Here is a 9,602-nt window from a genome sequence, read left to right as displayed (position 1 = left end):
TAATGAATTTCTGTCGTACCACGTCTGAGAGGGAGAGTGTGTGTATCTGTCATCTCCAACCTCACACACTCCTTCTGCCACCACTGTCACTTACCAAGGGTCACTGAGGGCTTCTTAAAACCCACTACCTTCTTGGTTAACTAAAACCAATAACAAATAAAACCAAAAAAACAGAAAGGATCGGGCCACTCCGTTGACTTGCAGCAGCCCCAGTAGTGGCACAAAACAGCAGGTATTGTTTCTTTAAATGTGCAGCGTACTGTAGCTGCTGAGAGTATTTTATTGGCTTTCTTTTGGGGCAAGGCCAGCACTGAAGAAGAAGCCTGTCTTTACAGAGTGAGATAGGAACGTTTGGCACGGGCACTTGTTAGAACAGGCTACGGTCTGTCGGGTCTTTCTGTCGTGCTTGCCTTCTCAGTCTCTCGGCCCTATTCCCCTGCGCAGATCCCCCCTTGTGGCCCCCTCTCCGCCCCCATCCTACCCCCACGCTCAGAGGAGCAGGCCCCCTGGCTCCCTGGGTCTCTTGTCCTCCTGTAAACTCCGGGCTCCACCGCAAGCTTCAGCTTCCTGTTTGTCAGCCACGTCGCTTCAGATAAAGATGCTTGTTGAGTGCATGCCCTGTAAACATATCCAGCTACATATCCTACCTGGACTGTGTGTGTGCATGAGGGGCACGGTGAGGACGTGCAGCAGGGGTTCACTGCTGTTAATGAATTTAACGACACACCCACATACGCTAACAGGTATCTACATCATCAAGTGTACATGAGGAACTGGCAGAGAGGGCATTCAGCCATCCAGAAGGTAGATCTCTCTAAAGTAGTGATACGTTTATGCCTCTGGGTATGATCCTAATTCATAAAAAATAAAAAAATCACCCAGATTGCAGTATGTGATTTAGAGACTTGGACATAGACATTTTCTGGGAGAAAATGCATTTTATTTATGTCCTATGGGCCGAGTGTTTAGAAAAACCCAGCAGGAGCAGCAAAGTAGGTTTTGCACAGTCTTCCTTCCTGAAGTCACAGTATAAAGTATACAGGATGCTTTACTCTCCCTTCAGCCTTCAGCTGTAAAAAGTATCTTTTATAGGCACTTCTGTTGCCTTAACTGGCGCTCCCCTTTCAGACTAATTGGCGTCACCTCTCCTGCAACATGAATATTGGCCGGTTAGATCATATGGAAGTTATAAAACTCCCTTCAATGTAAGATCTGTAAACTTATTCTTTCCCTGCTATCCAAAGCTACTATGGGTTATATATTGGTATATATGCATGTTTTAAATAGTGCTGGTTGTAGAAGGTATATTTTCTAATACTCCACTAATGTCCCTTTGAAATGTACAATGCATCCATACCTGTAGCTTCTCCAAACCCTGTGTTTTTCCTCATTACTGCAGTCCAGGTGTTACTGGACTGCAGCCTGCTGGTTATTCCGTCCCATCATCCCCTCCCTCGCTCCTGTTCCACAGCCAATCCCTGGCGCAGGACTGTCTCACCTGAAAGGATTTGCATACAGGGCCCGCCCCAGGCCTCTGATTGGCTGGGTGTTGGAGTTTCTTTCCCCCCTCGGCCTCCCGGGGCTGTCTGTCCTCAGACTCGCTGCAAGAGAACAAGTTGCTTCACCGTAACTTCTCCTTTCTTTCTCGATTTACACTAGCAGTTGTAGTCTCTTTTTGTTACTTTTCGTATCTGTTGCCATCTACACCGCGGCGAGCGGTCAGTATCAGGATTCTTCGGAATACGTCGTCGTGCTCTCATCAGACACACCCAAGGATTATTTTCACCTGACAGCTCTATAGTTTTGTGGGGTTCTTTCTTTTGGGTGGGGGTGTTGCAAATCAGGTTCTTAACTTTTTTTTTTTTTTTTTTTTTTTTTCTTCTACTCGGAACATGGAGACTGAGAGGGAGGTTTTCCAGTGAGGTTAGTAATCAAAATCATTTGTGTTTTAATTTTAATTAGATTTGTCTTCTCTTTGAAGACACTTGAGTTAGTTCAAACACTCAGATGTAAACAGAGGTTTAGACGGCTCGCCTTTCATTAACCTTGTGTAAGTTGTGTTGTTTTCATAAACATTAGTGGCTAGTTCAGTGTCAAATCAGCTAACTAAGCAAAATCTGTATGTAGAAAACATTTTAAGTCATTAACTTAAAGCTGCGCATTAACTTCATGTTCATGGATTCTGACGATTTGGCTGTGAGGGTGTGTTCAATGCCTTTTCTGCAAAGCGAAGTCAAAGCAAATGCTTCAGCCTAAATAACGCACATTTCCAAACACTAATTTCCAACTTTGATGTATATACCATAATTACCGAGCCTTGAGTATCATTGAAATAGCTGTGTATTTTGCCATCATGAAATCGTTTCAGCCATACTTGGAATGTATGTACCTGAGGTATAAGAGTTGGGCACACTTAACTCTGCAGTTTTGAACTGAAGGCTAAAATGTCTTGCTTTGGGGATTCGTCAGGGGTGGCTTTGGGTTTTCTAGTTTTTATGGCACGTTACCTTATATGGGCTGTTGGAGCAAGGCAGGGATCCTTGTTTCGCAAGCCAACTGGCCAAGCCTTTATGGTTTTGAATATTGCGTGGTGTAAAGTCACTAGTAGTTATCTTTCTCAAAGTTTCCGAATGTATGATTCAGCTATGTGGCCAGGTAGACTGGAAATTTAAGGCCATACTAATAAAACCCACACAAGGAAACCATACAATCCATAGCTAATTGAAATGACACTACAACAAGTTTTTTGACACCAGTAGGGCTTTCCAACACATGCTGTTCAATCAGTGCTCTTGTGTGGAATTCCCAAGCAATTTAAGGGATAGTTAAGGGATAGCAATTTAAGGGAAGTTTTTAAAAAATATATTACTTCAGCTTTATTCAATTGACCCAGAAAATATTTTACAGTATGTGCGATGAAGGATATTCTAAATATTTTCAGATGACCTGCAGGCTTCTGTAAGTATCCAAACTATTTTTCATTACACACATGTAATGAAAACATGACCGTTGTGTACCCCTTTAAATGGCCACGCTGTTTAATATGGTCCTATGATTATCTTCACCCTGGTGCAGCGTGTCAGAGACTTGTTTAATTTCAAGCTCACTTATCAGGACCTCATCGGATCACTGGAGCCAAGACTGAATCTTGCTCACCCAGTTGTTTTGGGGATCGGCAGGTTTGCATTGAGATACAAGGGCAATGTTTTTATTTCCTGTTCTGTCTGAGTTGCCTTATTCATTTTGAATTTGATAGTGCTTAATTTGAGAAACTGTCTATGGTATAATACATGTATTACATGCAGGTTAGTGATGATTATATATTCTTTATATTAGATCTGAATACTGAAAGTGTACTTCCAGTTTTAGCTACACAGCCGGTCTGACTTCTCTCTAGCAGCAAGCACCAAATATAGCAGCTGTTCAATCAGGGGACTTTTACCACAACCACATCTTCCACATTTGTTTTTAATAAGAAGAAGTAAGCAATTAGTTGCCTTTTCTCAGCCAAGGGTCCTCAACAAGGAACAGAGGAACACAGTCTGCAGTTTTTTCTTAACCTTAAAATCAGCAAGCGATTTTGGTCAAATACCCAATGAGGTCAGGTAACTGTTTGATCAACCACTTTAATTAATCACCTAAGTTCCAAGAAACAAAAAAAAAGACCATGACCTTCCAGTCCCTGCTCTCAGCCATCCTGGGAATAGAGTAGCACCAACCTAATTCCCCAGGGCCTAGTTCTTCAGGCCCAAGGTGGCCTGCATCTACTCCAAAGTACCTCACTGCATTTGCATCAGAGGAATGCTTCACAACAGGACACATACCAAAGGAGCCAGCCACTGTTGAACTAAAAAAACACACAAAAGCAAGCGTCTGAGATATGCGTCTACCTCCATCGTAAATAGTGTCTACCCAGGTGTGTTGAAGGTACGAGGTATTCATTTTACAAGAGAAGAAAAAAACTACTTATTGTTCCTTGGAGACCTGCATGAAAATCTTTCTTTGGGTGGGTATGTTGAGTCTCACCTACCAATCAGTTCCACTAGTGTGTGTCCTAGGAGAAGGGCATGTCCCTCAGACCCCAGCCGGTCTCGGTGGCATTGAGGAGGGCAGGAGTCTGTGCAGTGGAGGTCATGTCGGAGACACTGCCAGGACCTTGCACACGTAGGGGAGATGCTGGCTAAAACACTGCTCCATGGTTAGGGGCCTTCCTTTTCACAGAGCCCAGTCTGCTGGTCTCCAAGTCCGCTGAGGTTTGGCAGCAGCACAGGCGGCCCTGAAATGGGGTGCCGGTGGCGGTGGTGGTGGGGGGTCTGCTGGGTGAAATGTTTTTAACAGTATGCTTATTCAACCGATTGTCTCATCCTAAATACATATTTGAAATACTTTTACTCTTTAAGATATTGGTAAAATGTGAAAACACCTGTGCACCTGAGAGTCATCTACGAAACGCATTCCTAACAACAACAACAACAACAACAAAAGTACACTATGAATATTGGTGAAAATCCATTTGTTTCTGTTAAAACTGCTAGCAGTCTTCAGGAATTTCACAGACAGCATTTCATTTGACCCCGGGTCTGAAACGCGATCGGGAGGGCTAATCGGAAACAAAACGGCACCCTGATAGATTTCCCGGCACACCGTCTCCAGCGACGTGGCGCTCGGAAACGCGTCCGTCTCCGCGTCTGATTCGGATAAATGAGGTGAATAAGGCTCGGAACCCGAGGCCTGCGGTGGCCGACGGGCGGCTGGGAGGAGAGCCGCGTTTCTCTCGCAGGCAAAGGGGTGGCAGGCAGGCGTGTCCGCCGTTGACTGCCTACAGGCTACTGTCTGTAATTAGATCATCAGGCCTAGGAGCGGGGGGAGGGGAGGACTGAATCAGCACTGCCTTGGCATGACCAAGTGTGAAACAGTAGAGGGCTGGGCCGGTATCTGCGCTCCGTCCCCTTTGTTATTGGATTGTCTGGCTGATATAGCCTGGCACACTGCAAAAAAACAAGTGTTTCAGTCTTTTTTTCTCTCAAGTGGAAAATCTTAGCTTGCGTTCACTTGCCATTTGCTTGACATGTTCTTACCCCATTGTCAAATCTTAAAATGAGTCAAACTGGAAGGATTTGCTTTGTTTGCCTTCTTTTCCCCAGCTGAGGTTCAGATCATTTTTTCTCTTTCTTTCATGTGAACGTGTGGCATCAGTGAGACGTTAACCTGTTGGACTGGTAGCATGTGTTCTGTGTTCTGTCTCCCTCTGTCTCATTTTGTTTTAAGTGCTGCCATTATGAACTGATCACATGGCTCTGCGGCCCTCCCGATAAACAGCGCATCGACGTGTGCAGTCGTAGCTGAGGCACAGAGAGCAGAGCACGAATGCTCTCTGGATTGCATGCATCACCAAAGATAACGTTGTTTCCTTTGAGGTAATCATATTTTTTTCCAGTCCTATAAAAGTCATGTACGTGCTCTACTTTGCTTGCTTCCTGTTCTCGATGGTGCTGCATTTTCTAGTCAACGAGATCCACAATCAGGGCGAAGACCCTCAGCACCCACGGGTGCAGTGCAACAAAAAGTCCACAAAAAGTGGACAAACAAAAAGTCCACCTCCACAAGTATTATGGTCTCAATATTTGCTTAAAATCTTATTTCTTTTGCTAAATGAGACAGAACTTGTTACAGTAAAGTGAGATAGTTGGGCTCATTTCCAGATTTTGCCAATGGGATTAGAACATGTTACTTGTCACACAAACAGTACCTTACACAAGCTAATATTTTATACTTGATAGAAGAAGAAAAAAAGATGTTAAGTCTCATTGCAAGACTAAAACACTTTTTTTGCAGTGTGATAACACCCAGTGTATAAAGGGGTTCTCGCTAAGTGACAAGACCTCATGATGCACAGCTTTTTGGAGGCCACGAGATAGTTGAGGTCATCACGACGTTGTTGATTTGTGTGTCTACACCCTCCGCCCCTCGTCCCTGGGGGCGTGGGTGATGCTGACCTTAACGTCTCCTGAATGTGTGAGTGTGGGGAGTCCTTAAGGGCCTTGTAGACGCCTGCCCCTGGAGACTAAATTTAGCCTTGTGTGCACTTCTCTCCCACACAAAGAATCCAGTGTGTGTCCATCCCTCGTCTCTGGAGAAAGAGACGCTGAGGGCCAAACAATGCTCTGAGCTCAGAATCCGCCCCCCTCTCCCCTTAGGGCATAGACAAACCAAACCATGATAGCAAACATGGCTGAACTCAGTGGCTATTTTCTGCTTGTTCAGCAACTAACTGCTTTAATGTGCATCACAGTCTCTAAACCGGCCTGTACTTGTAAGCAAACATTCTTATGCTCTCATGTAGGCGTCTGCAAGTGAACCACCCGCAGTTGCCTGGTTGAAATTTCTTCATTTTTCACCTTTTGAGGATGGTGTGAAATAATGGGCGAATCACAGAAGATGTTTAGATTGGTATGGAGGAGGCTGTTTCATGAAAGAAGATGTCACCTGTCCGTGGCCCCAGAAGCTGTGGCTGTAAGCCCTTTGTGTGCATGCTGACCAGCGTCAGGGCAATTTGCATAACATTTTCCTGCTACTCTCTCCTTGTTCACTGAGCTCTCTCCCAGTGTTGTAACTACACAGCCCTGTAAACAAGCTCAGACTGGCAGGGTATTGTTCTGACTTCACAAACAGGTTCTCCGTATGCTGCTTCATCTTTTAACTCGGGGTGACATTCACATTTACATTTTAGTCATTTGGCAGATGCTTTTAATCCAAAGCGATTTACAAGTGCATAGGTTCTTCCACAAGTTAAAGCATCACATCCATGACTCCATAACATTACATTATTACATTATTGGCATTTGGCAGACGCTCTTATCCAGAGTGACGTACAGTTGATTAGACTAAGCAGGAGACAATCCTCCCCTGGGGCAATGCAGGGTTAAGGGCCTTGCTCAAGGGCCCAATGGCTACACTGGGATTAGAACCACGGACCTTGCGTGTCCCAGTCATTTACCTTAACCACTACGCTACAGGCCGCCCCACATAGTGCAGTAACATAGTGCAGTGAATAATATAAAGACAGAGAGAGAGAGAAATGGGGGTTGGTGAATGGTGATTCTGGACTACAGAACATCTGCTCCCTCTCAGGTCCAGTGGCCCTCAGAAATGGACATGGAGAGCTGCTGGGTTTCCTTCCTTGTGTTGTTACTCAGCAATTCATGAGAACAAAACCCAGTATGCCCTATGGTTGTCCTGGACTACTGCTGTACAAGCACAAACTGTATTTCATGTCTGTGATTCTGTCCCCAGAGCTGAACAGAAAAAGCAGATTCAGCCAATTCAATGGCCATCAGAATTCTGAAATTTGACAAATCATTCGAGACATCGCTGTCTCCTCCGTGGCTAATTATCCCTAGGCCTTGCGCTTGTTCGGTATTCAGTAAGATGGCGTTGAGGAATGGTTCCTGCGCTGTCATTGTTCTTTGTGTGCCAATTATGGACGACGGCAGCAGCATTGCCTTGAGGAGGGAGACCGCGCCGGGCCGGATTGGCCGCTGTTACCCGGCAGTAAAAAGGAGGCTAAGTCATGTCGCTAATGATTAATCCAACAAGCCCGGGATTTCGGTGCGGCTTTTACAGTTGCGCCCACGCAATTTGAGATGTTGGGAAAGCAGGTGAGGAGAGGCCCCGTTGACTGATTGCTCAAATTCTCGGGTGTCGCACCCACCTATTTCCCCTTTTACGTTGCAAGGGAGGGGCTGCCAGTGCCCACAGGGCTAGCTTCTCCTTTGAGGAGCCTGTGAACGGCACTGTCCCGCCCACCCGTGTCCCTGTCAGACCCCATTGTGGGGGGGGGGGGGGGGGGGGAAGCTTTTGCTTCATCCAGTTTTGACTCAAGATGGTCCACAGTGGGCAAAAAATACAGTTGCTTTCTTTTTGTGTGTGCTCTCGGGACAGTAATGAAGCCTGGGAATGGTCCCTGTGAGAAGTGTGACCTTACAGAAAGTCATAGAGACTGGCGTGGGCCTAACCTGGGAAGTCAGTAGTATAAACCAGATCCATTAGGTCTGTATATATGCTCAGTGAGCACTTTATTAGGTATATATTAGACTTATTTTTTTTTGACATATTAAGTCTTTACTGCTGTAACCCATCCACTTAGAGGTTTGATGCATTTTGTGTTCAGAGATGCTCTTCTACATACCACTGTTGTAATGTGTGGTTATTTGCGTTCAGCTTCGACCAGTCTGCCCTTTCTCCTCACTCATTAAAAATGCGTTTCTGTTCGCAGAACTGCTGCTCACTGGATGTTTTGGTTTTTGCCACCATTCTCTGCAAACTCTACAGACTGTTGTGTGTGAAAATCCCAGGATATCAGCTATTTCTGAGATACTCAAACCACCATGTGTGGTACCAACAAGCATTCCACAGTCAAAGTCACTAAGATCACATTTCTTCCCCATTCTGACATTTGGTCTGAAAAACAGCTGAACCTTTTGATCATGTCCGCGTGCTTTTATGCATTTAGCTGCTGCTATATGATTGGCCTATGAAATATTTGCATTAACAAGCTGGTGTACAGGTCTACCTAATAAAGTGGTGACTGAGCGCATAAGCAAAAGGAAAACTTATTCCACTACTGGGATACATTTGGAAATAAAGCTTCGAGTCCTGAGGTGTCCAGCACGGCAAGTCAGAGGTCTAAGGAAATGTTCTCCGGGTCAGATGATTTCTTTCTTGCAGTAAGCTGCATTAAGCTGGTGTCAGTATCACATGTCACAAGGCTGATTGTGGTGACGGAGGCGGCATCCTGTAGCTTTCACATGTTGCTGCTGATAACCATTCTGTCGGGCCGCTTCTTAAAATAAGCGGCCTGCACCAGCAGTGCTCAGACCACAGTGATTCTGTTGCACTCGCTGTCGAGCAGGTCACATTAAACTTCTGCAGAAATAACACCGCGCGTCTTTTCTGGAGGTGGGGTTTAAGGGCTTTTTTTTTTTCTCTGTCATCAAAGGAAAAGATTTTCGGTGACACGGTGCATAAAACTTTGTCTTGAGGTGGACTGGGCTGCTGGTTTACTTTAAATGACTGTGTAACCTGGGGTCGACTCCCGCTGTCAGTGGGGCGACTTGACACCGTTCTTTAACTACAAAATGGTAAAACATGTTGGCAACATGTAAATACCATGATTGTCTGAACCAATTTTACTCTGTTCCCTTACTTTTGGAGAGCACTGTAGCCGTGCTAACTATATGCAATGTATGTGTATATATAGCACAGTAATACAGGTGTGCTCTCATGCCACTTTAATGAAAGAGGCCCTGTTTTTTCCAGCTCTCTCAGCAAGCAGTATTTCTTCATACAGTGTCTAGACATGACTGTAGGGGGAATACAGACAGGGTGGCAGGGTAGTTGACCAGCTTTTCTCTAGCCCCCCAAGAAAATATATTGGTCTGTGGTTCGGGTTTTTTCAAAAAGCAGCCGCATGGAAGCTCTGTGGTCTCCTGTCTGGCATGGGGCATTGCCTTCTTCCTCTTTTCCTAGTCTGACTTCACTTTGGTTGAGTTCATCCCAGGCCATGGACAGGGTGGATGCATTCGCAAAGGCAAAAACAAAAT

The 9,602-nt window shown here is 45.2% G+C and overlaps 1 protein-coding gene across 1 annotated transcript in view; it reads left to right on the top strand.

Annotated features, from left to right (window-relative positions):
• The first annotated feature begins 1,599 nt into the window (after positions 1-1,599).
• Positions 1,600-9,602, top strand: part of LOC133123390 (ETS-related transcription factor Elf-1-like) — a 41,107-nt gene continuing 33,104 nt past the window's right edge. The window contains 1 exon segment of the mRNA XM_061233844.1: positions 1,600-1,923. The gene's annotated coding sequence lies outside the window, so the exon portion shown is untranslated.

The sequence above is a fragment of the Conger conger genome, chromosome 3 (assembly GCF_963514075.1).
Source record: "Conger conger chromosome 3, fConCon1.1, whole genome shotgun sequence".
NCBI classification, from domain to species: domain Eukaryota; kingdom Metazoa; phylum Chordata; class Actinopteri; order Anguilliformes; family Congridae; genus Conger; species Conger conger.
The sequence above is the reverse complement of the archived record's forward strand: the minus strand, read 5'-3'. Positions and strand labels throughout refer to the sequence as shown.